Source organism: Asparagus officinalis, unplaced genomic scaffold, assembly GCF_001876935.1.
Source record: "Asparagus officinalis unplaced genomic scaffold, Aspof.V1 AsparagusV1_Un812, whole genome shotgun sequence".
In the NCBI taxonomy this organism is placed as follows: domain Eukaryota; kingdom Viridiplantae; phylum Streptophyta; class Magnoliopsida; order Asparagales; family Asparagaceae; genus Asparagus; species Asparagus officinalis.
The window spans coordinates 24153-36438 of NW_017973071.1; the positions used below are offsets into that span (position 1 = coordinate 24153).

The 12286-nt window shown below is 31.5% G+C and overlaps 1 non-coding gene across 1 annotated transcript; it reads right to left on the reverse strand.

Annotated features, from left to right (window-relative positions):
- Window positions 1-11409: 11409 nt before the first annotated feature.
- Window positions 11410-11481, reverse strand: TRNAT-UGU. Its single transcript has one exon. It is a non-coding gene; the product is annotated as a tRNA-Thr (tRNA).
- Window positions 11482-12286: the final 805 nt, after the last annotated feature.

The window sequence follows — 12286 nt, forward strand, 5'->3', positions numbered from 1 at the left end:
ATAGTCACTTCATATTTTTGGTCCAAGAGTAATTTTGGAAGTGTGTCAGTTTCAAAGTAAATGGGGATAAAACTTTTAATTTATAGGTGAAAATTAATGGTAGAACTTTTTAAATTAGTGAATTTAAAAGTAAATGGATAGTTGTCGGGTTTAAAGGCAAGAAAATAACCTTCAATGTGGGTGGGTTAAAAAATAAATTGAGTGAAGCTTTGGGCTTGAGGTAAAAAAAAAAAAGAGTTAATGGGGATCTACTGTAGCTATGAACAGTGCATATCACAATACATATTTTAATTATTTTAGTATAGACGAGCAAAATGACCCACACGACCTTGCGGCATCAGTGTGAAAAAGTAAAAAAAATATAGTTTAAGCATTTGGTGTAAAAATAAATTGTACACCTCATAATTTGAACAAAATAACAATTCAAAGCAAAATCTAGCACCTTACCATGATATAAACTGCTAACATACAATGGTTAATTTAGAATTAATTCTTTCGAGTAATTTAGATCCAAGATGTTTTGAAAATTGTGTGGCTTTAAAAGTAAATGAAGGTAAAACTTTTAATTTAGAGGTGAAAATTCTTTTCAAAAAAGTGAGTGAATTTAAATACAATGGCTAAAACATCTTGTTACATCATACATCTAACCATTTAGAAAAAAATAACTGTGAATATGAGTGGGCTCAAAGAAATGGAGGGAACTTGGAGCTTAGAGGCAAATTGTGACGCCCCTGGTTTCAACAAGGCTGCAGTCCAAGGTGAAACCAAGAATGTCAAACCCGCCAAACACCATGCTATGATATGTTTCACCATCACAGTTACTATCTATCTAGTGGAATCAACAATAGCTATAGGTACAAAACAGGCAAGAGAGAATATACTGAAGAAATACTAAACAACAGATACTCTGAAGGAAATCATCATCACTGTTATAAACGGATAAATCTCTGAGAAACAAACAACTGAACTAATACAATTGTCTCATAATAGGAAGTCAAATGAAATGACATAAAGGCACATCGCCTTACAAAGCTAGAAATAATATCTCAAATGTTCATAAATACATCTACTGTGGAGTTCTGTCATAAACTGTAAATATAATAAATATCTAGATAGAATCTATGAAGACATCTCATCAACCTGCGACTCTTCATACACCTGACTCGCTGCCTAAAAGGGGGGAAAACAACGAGCGTCAAAGCGCTATAGCGAGTAACATCTCAACCAACCCCAGGGGGAAGGACTAGAAGGATAAGAAAATAGCTGTAGATATATAATAGATAATCAATCATCGACTGTAAAATGAAGTGGGAGTTTGATATTTAGAAATTTACAACACGAGCATAGGTACGTCCCCCGTAGCTCAAATTATAAATATCTAAATACCAAATCCGAGCTACAGCGTGGAGCATTAACTCCATCTCCAACCATACTATCAAAATATTCTGACTAACACCAGATACTTGTCCAACACATGGACTTCATCTACTATATGTTAAATAAAACAACTTAGATTAATGTCCAACACATGGACTGCATATGATAAATGCCCAACACATGGACTGTAAAAGGTAAAAGCCCAACACATGAACTATATATGATGAAGATCCAACACATGGACTTAAATGGGTAAATGTCCAACACATGGACTATATGATTAAGGTCCAACACATGGGCCGCAATAGACAAGTTTCCAACGCATGGACTGCATACGATTAGTATCGTACAATGAACAGATACAAGTAAAAATATATATACTATTCACTCACATATCTCGGTGAATAAATCTAAGACTCGTGTCAAAAAGTCAACCCATGTACACAAATCTCAGTGTACAACAAACCCATATAACCTAGGTGTTTCGCCAGCCACACAACTACACGCAAACGATGTGCACATGCACAATAGGTCTCACGGTCGACCGTCAAATACCTGCGGTCGACCGCGCAGTGAGCAGAAAGTTTTTGCTCATCTGTGTGCCCAGCGGTCGACCGTCGCATATCTGCGGTCGACTGCGCAAGCACAGAAAGCCTCCTACAAGTTTTCTGTTCTACGGTCTATGATACAAAAACTCTTAAATGATAATCTTACATACTGGAAACCCTATATGAATGATTTAGCATTTCTAAACACATGAAAACAGATCTAAACATTTTAGATAAATCAAATCATTCATGGATACATATAAACATGTCGAATCATATAAGAACGGGGTTATTTCATTTAAAACTCTTGTTAGAAAAACATTATAAGAACGGGGTTATTTCATTTAAAACTCTTGTTAGAAAAACATCTTCAGATTTAGATCTGCATTAAGAATTTTATTTGGTGGATTTTCATAAGCCAAAACTTTGGTCTTTACATCATATACAATGTAGATTTATCTATATACACAAAATAGCATTTTTGGCTCAATAAAACCATGTAAAAACTCAATATAATCGTTTAAAACTTTGGTCTTTATTTTGATGATGTTTAACAAATAATTTATCACTAATGTTGTTTGTCTAGTATTTGTATTTTCTTATTTATTATAGACAAACAACGTGTCGGATGATGGATGGAATCGAGCATCAACGATCGTATCCAATGGAGGTTGGAGGAATATCGATATGAAACCAATGCAATTAAAGTTGAAGATCTAAGTTCAAGCTTCATCTACAAGTTTATCAAGATGAGCTTAATTGAAGATCAAGATATCTTGGGTAAATTAGTTTAGGGTTTATACTTGTGTGTTAATACTTTAAGCTCTATATCACACATACACACAATTCTTGATTTTGAGTAATTTTAATAAAATATTAAGTTATTAGTTTTTGGACTTAACAACCATTATATACATATTTTATTAAGTCTATAAAATCATTTTATAAGATTTCAAAAAATTGTTTAACTCAATAGTCAAAAATCAAGAAGTTTATGTACGCATGTATTTATAAGTTTTGCAAAATACATAAGTTTTCACAAATGGGAAATTCAATTTGAGAAATTATTTATCTAACATATTCAATTTCATGTTTATAAATTTTTTCCAAAGTTTTATCAATTTTGGAATTAATTTTTCATGTTTAATTGAATTTACAATATCAAGTTTTAAATAAGTTCATGTCCGTGCACATGTTCGTGCATGTTTTTACAAAACAGATGAGTTTTCATAATTAGAAAATACAATTTGAATTTTTTTTCATTTACATGTTTATATTCATATATACAAACATTTCTCTAAGTTTTACTAATTTTGAAGTTGTTTTGTTATTTTCAATTGAATTTACAAAAACGAGTTTTTAGCAGTTTTTTAGAAACTGTATATCTATGTTCAAACAATTATTTCGCACAAATGGAAAGTTATATTTCATAAATTCTTTCTCTAAAATGTTCATATATATGTTTATAAACCTTCCTAAAAAGTTCATGATTTTTGGAGTTTATTTACTATTTTTAATTGATTTTATAATACCAGATACGCAGATTTCTAGATTTCAGAAACTGTCAACTTTCACGGTCGACCGCTACAGTCGACCGTGCTACAGTGTGGTCGACCATCACGGTCGACCGTCTGTAGTCTAGAGAGCAGTTTTATAATTTTACTTCTTGCGGTCGACTGTCAATGTTACCGTTGCACAATAACGGTAACTTGCTGATTTTTACTTTTTAGTAGTTTTTTGGGGTTTTTGGGGTTGGTTTCTTCAAGTCTATATATACCCCTTTGCCATAACTATTTTCCATTACCAAGTGATGTTTTAAATAAGTTTTTATAAGAGTTTAACTTTTGTTGAAGTGTGGGTTAAAAGTTTCAAGTTTGTGAAGATTGTTTCACAAGAAGAGGATATCATCTTTGGTTTGAGCTTTCCACTTCACATCTCCATCTCTCTATTTCTAGAGAAGTTTTCTCAACTCAATTATCTAGCTTGCTTACATTTACATTGTCATATTTATATTTGCTAGACTTTAATTGAGTTTGATTTTATTTCTCTTTGTTTACACACACAATCATTGAGCTTATTGTATTTGCATACATTGTATGATTGGGTTGTGGGATTGTGTGACTTAGAGAGTGAGCCTACATTGAGTTCTCATCTATTGTAGAGAACAAATTTATTGTATTGAGAGCTTTATTGTGAGATACACTTTGTAATACACTTATACACTGAGAGGAGTGTGTGGTGAGAGACAGGATCGTCCCAAGAGGAGTGGGGTAGATGGTAATACCTAGAGGAAGGTTGTAATTCCTAACACTTGAGGGAGACACGGGCTAGAGACCAATACTTAGAGGGTGTAAAGTGGGATTGCAAGAGTGTGGATTGTAAAGTTTTCGGTTAGCTAGAAAACCGTATTGTGTGGTATATACATTATTTGGGTGAGCGTAGAAAACTCGATTGTGATAGTGGAGATCTCCTCGAGGTGAGGAATAGAGACGTAGGTTATGAGGACCGAACTCTGTGATCATATCTTTTGTTTGTGATTGCATTGGTGTACTTATTCTTGTATTCATATCTTATATCACCTTTGTGTATTAGTCTTCATATTGCTCTATCACATTTGTAGATTGTTTATTTCACCCTTGTATTAGTTTATATATCCTTGCATATAATTCACCATATATCTATTTGCTAGGATATATCCTTTTGCTCATAACGCATTGTATATCTATCTTGTAAGAATAGTTTGTTGAATTAGTTTTAATTGGCATAAAACATTAGATTAGCATAAGACCCTAATCACCCCCCTCTAGGGTCTAACAATTCTAACATTAAGGAGGCAGATCTTCTAAGGTCTATTTTCTAACTTAAACAATACTTGTTAATTGCACTAAGATTGGTTCTTCTTGAATCTAAGCTACCTTAAGCTGTTCCACTACACTACAGAACTCATGCAATTCTTCATTTCCTCACTTAAGTTCACCAGCTAACTTGATCATCGGAGGAACCACATGGGAACTAAGCCCCATCCTCTCACAAGCTATTATTTGTGCAGGCACAATCTACTAGACTCAGAACCGGATATTCGACGAAGGAAGCAGTCCCTCATCAATCTCACCCCCATCAACCGATTTAATTGACTGTGTGATCACTTAACAACAATAACTTTCAATAGGCTACACCTTGCAATATAAGTTTTTATTTTTCTATTTTATTTCTTATTTTAGATTTTCATGTTTTAGGATATTAATTTTTTTTTGGTAGGTTAGATTTATTTCTTGTCTTATAGTTTAGATTTACTTTCATACTCTTTCATTTTTATTGTCTATTTTTATGCTTTATTAGAATTTATTGTCTTGATTTTTTTTTGTAGTGTATATTTACCTTTATGCTCTTTTATTTGTATAAGTTAGATTTTCTTTATGTTCATAGTTTATATCTTTATTTCTTTATTCTTGTTTTTCTCTTTATAGTTAGCTTTTATTTCTATTCTCTTTCTTTTATGTTCTTTAGTCTAGATTTTATTTTCTTATTTTTAATTTCTAAAATGTGCAACTAAATCTTATAGGAATTCTAGAATTGTATGAAAGTAGTTTGATTTTTTTATGACTTGTGGATTACTCTCTTGTGCTCAAAAAGATTATGTTTAGGATAATCAACTAGAGAACTAATTGATAGAAAAAGAATTTGATATCTATGCTTATCTCAAGTAGTTTGATAGGTTATATTTATGAATTTTAGAATTACTATCTATTGTTGTTCTTTTAACGAATAACAATTTTACTTGGATGATAATTTGATAGGTTATACTTTCCTTAAGTGATTTACTAGTCTATACTTAATAAATCTAAAGTAAAATATGATAAATAAGTGAGCAGTTCATAAATCCTAAGTAAAATCAATTTGTGGATTCAATTCCAGATTTTTATCTTATCTACTTCATTTTCATCCATCTTATCTTGCTTTGATTTTTTTTTCTATTTTTGATTGTTTTCTTTTTTTCTTGATTTTATTTTTTTCTATTTTCTTTACTTTCCCCTTTGTTTGTTCTTATTTGCTTTTATTTTCACTCTCTTTCTTCCCTCTTTTTTAGTTTCGATTTATACGCAAATAGCCACACACTCTTTATCTCTCTACACTTGCACTCCTAATTGTCTATACACAACTCTAAGATCCATATTAGAATTTTTCCTACGCATATTTCTCGTGGGATCGATAATGTACTATACTATAACTTGATTATGCACTCTCAATCTCGATGCATATTTACAACACATCAAGTTTTTAGCACTGTTGCTGGGGAAGATACTTATAATTTTGATTTTTCTTTTGTGATTCTTTTATTTGTGTGTTTTCTTCTAAAGAAATAACTTTGAAGCTTAAAGATTGAGTATTGAAGATTAAAGATTTACTTTACTTAAAAAGATAAGTCATTCTTTCTAGTATTTTCAATTACACCCTCTAGTTTAGTTTCTTACAACTAGAGACAATTAATTCTCTTCAACTCCAAGGTAGTTCTATCTTACTAAACCTAAGTTGACCAACTAATTAAGTCCAATGTGTATTTCTATACTTCATGACTTAAGCCTAAGTGGGTTAGAATTTATTAGCCCAATATAATGACCGTGAATTTTTGATACTAGTTAAATAATTTTTTTGGTAATTTAAAATATTTAATTATTATTTTTTAAAAGAGTATTTATATTTTTTTGATTTTCTAGAATTTTTTATGATTTAAAAGTTCAAATTTTATATTTATAATTTTGATATTTATAAATTAACTTAGTGCAGTAAAAATTTCTAAAATTAATCTGTTGTGTTATCGATACTATTACGTATCATTTTAAATAATACATTGTATTATTATTAGTATTACGTATTGTTTCGTATAATATAGTGTATTATTATTAATATTACATATTATTTGTACAATTTGTTATATTATTAATACTATTTGCATATTATCGGTTGTATTAGTATAACTGATACATTTTATTTTGTAGATAATTTTTTCATAATTATTTGATTTAAAATGTATTAATTATATTTTTATTAATTATTTTCATTTAAATATCTAAACCCTAACCCTACATGTATTTATATATATATATATATAATAATATATATATATATATATATATATCGCCTTTTCATCTCATCAAAACTGCCGCCTCCATCTTCATCTCTCTCTCTCTTCCTTCGTTCTCTCAAAACCACACCAGCCGTCGCCTTGGCCCCAATCGGCCATCAACCCCACCTCCCTGACCATCCTCCGCGCCACTCCGGGACCACCGGCCACATCGTCGACTCAAAAGCAGTGGCGGTGGAAGCCGCCCAAAACCGTCGTCCCCGCCTCCTTCTTCCTAACCCGTCGCCCAGCTCTTTGTCGTAGTTTCCCCTGCATCGCCGTGCGCTCAGCTCTCTACCATTGACCTGCCTCCCAGCTCTCTCCCGTCGCGGAGCTCCAGCCCCTCCATCAGCTGCAAGCCGCGCCCGAGCTCTTCTCTCTCATCACTAACCGCGTCCTCCGCCGCTCCTCTTACAGATAGCCCGTCCGCGTCTATGCCCGCTTATCACTGCTGTCGCCCTTACCCCACATCCTTCGATAGCTCGGCAATTCTCTGCAGCAGCCCCTTACCGCCCTCAGTCGTCTCCTCCCCCTCCTCTACCTGCTGTCCCTCAGCCCCGCCTTCACAGTCACCTCCCGAGACCCCCTCCACAAGCTCAGCCCGTCGCCCTCCTCTGCCTCTCCTTCACGCCGCTCGAACTCCAACCCACAGCTCCGACCGCCGTCAACTCCAAATCCACCCTGCGGACTCGTACGTCAACGTCGAATCGTTTGATAATATCCCAAGGCAAGATCCCTCTTGCTCATTGACTTGTCATTTTAATATTCATATCTGTTATTATTGATTACATAGATCAGTTTGTGATATAATTATCGCGTGGGATTGTTTGATGATGAATATTAAATATATCATAATAATATGATAAATAGCATTTTCAGAATAATTATAATGAATTAAAAGAATTTAGTTCGGAAAAATGATCATTTTTTTGATAATTATAATAATTTAAAGGAATTTATTTTTGAAAATGAATTATTTTGGATTAATTGTTAATAGAAATAATTTAAATTGAATTAGTTTAGAAAAAGATTATTTTCTAAATTATGTAGACGCTGTTTATGATTTATAATTCTTAATTTTGATTATCTGATATGTCATGATATTATTGTCTATGATTAGTTGCATTGATTGTTCCTTATTATGATTGGGAATTGTTAGGAGTTTATGACTATAGTGACCTGTGTGACATGTGACATGAATAAGACCTAGAGGCTTGTGTGTTGTTGACTTAGAAATACAAGAGATGTTGGGGTAGAAAAGTCTCTATTCATGTAATCGGACAAGGCTGTTGATATATCTTCCAGGCTTGCACCAGTGGATCGGTGTCGCCACTGGGGTTGGTTTGTTGGGTCAAAGTGGATCGGTGTTGCTACTTTGGTCCGTGAATTTGATATTCACCCGAGTCGGCTTGAGTTCGGACCAGGTCAGAGTCGGATTGCGTGTAGTCCTACTGGATGCACGTAGGGAATTTGTGAACAGTCAGTTATCCGATAATATGAATGTTGACTCTGTGTGAGATGTGAACCAGTGACCTGTTATAAGATGGCTAGTTACATGACTTTGTTTCTTAGCTAAGTATTAATTCTTGTGAGATATAGACCAGTTGTATTTTTTTTATACATAGATCGGGGTTAATATTTAATTATCTACAAGTTGAGACATGTAGTATATACATGAAGGTTTCCTTTTTTGGATTATTTCACTCGACGTATTACGTCTCTTGTTGTAGATTTTTAATTATTAATTCTATCTAGTTGTATGACCATGTTACTTGGATGATTATTCTGATCGCTAGCTGCATGATCTTGTTACTTGGTTGATTTTTTTGGATTACTCTGATTATTATATTCTAGTGATAGATTGTATTTAAATTATTAGTATTCCAGTAGCATGCTTCTATTATCATTATTATTTTTGCCTTGATCGTTCGACCGTTTCTATTTCTCTCTGTAGAATCTTATCGTGTGCCATACACGCTGACGTACACCTATTTTTTCTGGTGTATGTCAGATTTAGGAGACAGACAGCCTCAGTTTGGAATTATACAGGAGCCAAAGGATTCTCAGCAGGAGCGCCTTGCAAATGTAGCAGAAGAACAAGTTGAAGCTTAGCTATTTCCTTAATTATTTGATGGTCCTTAGTTTATTTTTTTACAGTACTTCCTTTCTATTCCTGTTGAACGATGTATTTTCATATTTCTTTAGTACTTATTTGGACTGTTTTGTAATAAGGGCATGTTTGACCCAAACTCTGTGTCTCGAATGATAATCAAAACATGTTAGGAATTGTACAAGAGTCAAAGCATGTTTTGTAATAAGGGCATGTTAGAAATTGACATGTTGACACTTAATCATATCTTCACCTATTAATCTTAATCCTATCTTCACCTAAGAATCCTAATAAAATTAAAACAATCGATAATTACAAAAAATCTAATAATCAAAACACTCACTTCTAATCCTCTTTGCCTAAAAATCATTATCAAATTAAAACTATTTATAATTTAAAAATCTATTAATCAAAGACCTTCTTATATTAAAGGATTTTAAAGATTAGAAAATTTTCAACTACCCCCTTCAAAATCTTAAAATTACAGACAACTCCTTAAAAATTTAAGGCCATCTACCCACTAAGAGTCAAAAGTTAGAAACAACATCCTCATGAATCTAAAATTACAAATAGGCCCTAAAAATAAAAAATTTACAAACAACCTTTAAGATTCATAAACTACAAATAAGCCCCTAAAATTTTGAAAAATTATAAACAGCACCATACAATTTACAAATTTATAAACTCCCCCTTTTAAAATCCATAAACTATAAACAATCCCCAGAAATAAAATAAATTACAAGAAATCCTATGAAAAGTTCATAAATTAAAAACAACCCACTAATATTTTATAAATAATGCCTTGAAAATTTTACAGCCCCCAAAAGTTTATGAATAATCTCGTAAACAATCCCCAAAAGTTTAAAAATTACAAATACCTCATAAAAAATTTGAAAATTACTAATAGCCCAATGAAAGTTGCAAACAACCTCTTAAGATTCAAAAATTATAAATAAATCCTTGAGAAATCTAAGAATTATAAATAACGCCACACAATTCAAAAAATTATAAACTATCCCTTTTGAAATCCATAAATTACAAACATTTCAGAGAAAATAAAAAAATTATGAATAATCTTTTGAAAATTTAAAAAATTACAAATAGCCACGAGAAGTTTTACAATTAACACCCTAAAAATTTCACATCAACCTCTAGAATATTTTGGAACTTACAAATAACCTCTTAGATTTTGTAAACAATTATTTGAAAATTCCACAACTAGCCCCATGAAAGTTGCTAAAGTAACAAACAGTGTATTGAAAATTTAAAGATATTACAAATAACTCCTAATTTTTTTACAAACAACCCCTTAAAAAGCTTTCAAAATTACAAACACCCTCAAAGAAAATTTATAAAAAGCCCCCTTAAGGTTTTGTAAATTATGAAGAACCCACGAAAATTTTACAAAATAGCCATATGAAAATCTTACAACTATGCCCTTAAAACTTTTACAAATTACAAACAACCCTCAAAACTTTATAAACAGCAACCCTAAAAATTTTCTAAAATTAAAAATGGCCCATAAATTAACATATTAATTATAATTTTATGATATATCATTGGGTGGAAGGGTATATGGTTTTAGAAGTCCTATGTCTATAATACTAATACTATGATGTGATGAACTTCTTGCAATCTATTTCAGGGAAAAGAGGAAAGCCCTGCTCTCAGTTGGGTCCCTATCCCATATGAACCAAACATGAGTATTGATTAAAATCTTGAAACATCAAAATCCCTTTTTTATTTTTAAAAATTGTAAACTTTTATTTAGCTTTGTAAAGGAGATTGATGGTTAAATAATCTAAATTTGAATCTCAAACTTGAGATTGTAATTTATCTAATAAAACCCTACCAGCATACTATCCATTTAATTGATAAATAAAAGAATTTCATTCTCTTATTCTCAGTTGTCTCATCCTTTATAAGTATTTAACGTATTAATTAATAGATGACTAAGTTGCTGTCAATAAAGAAGCATACATAATCATCTCTCTTGTTATTTTATGGTACCTTAACGTGTTTTAGAAGAGCATATAAACCCACATATATAAACCAAAAAGAAAATCAAAACAAACCATATGCCATTTGCTAAATTTCTAACTTAAAACAATTAAAATACATAGGTAATTTAACCTGAAAACTACAACAAAATTTATAATTACCAACAACTTCGGAGCGGCACAATAAAAGTCTCTGCAATCGGAGTAACCTTGTGCAAATTAATGTAAGGATAATAAATGGAAATTAATAATTGCCCTCACGCAGGATCGAACTACGGACCTTCAGTTTACAAGACTGACGCTCTACCACTGAGCTATAAGGGCTTTGTATATCTATTCATGTTTTAGTTTTTTAAATTCATCGATAGCTTGGCAATTTATGGCTAGTATTTACGCTAATTAGGATATCCATACACGCAAAACTGGATCCTCAGTGTTATTATTATCCCTCTTTTATTTATCACTCCTTTATTTATCTTACTAAGTTTTATAAACGTGCAATGCACGTGGTTATATATCATGATTAAATATTTTTAATATATTTCCTTACTAAAACTTGTTTATGAGTTCCACTTTGATCGTTTTTGCTCATTTATGCCTTTAAATTTTAGCATGATAATTATTTTATTTGATGTTTGTTTGAATGGGCTATATCAAATTTTTATGTTGATAATTAAATTGACAAAAAACAAATATAATTTAAAGGCAATTTGAATTTTCACGTGATTTGGACCAACATGAAACCAAGCTTGAAAGTATAATGTTGTAAAAGTGAAAAACACTTTAAAAAAAGTAGTAGTGTTATAAAAGAAAGATGAATAATTAAAGCTGAAAAGCCAAGATGATTAACTAAAAGTAGGCCAAAATGAAACTAAAGAGAATATTAAGTTTGTTGCTAATTAATTGATAGACTTCAGAAAAAAAATCATTGACTAAAGATTAATGCTAATTCTAGTATATTTTATATGATAAAAGCATCCACATAACCATATAAAAATATTTAAAAGAGTTCATGAAAATTCTCTCTAAAGATTCATGATTTTACTCTAAAAATTAAGCTATTCTATAAAATATTCAAAAAATAAATCTTTTATTCTTTCTGTTTTATTTTTTTAATTGAGTTAAGATC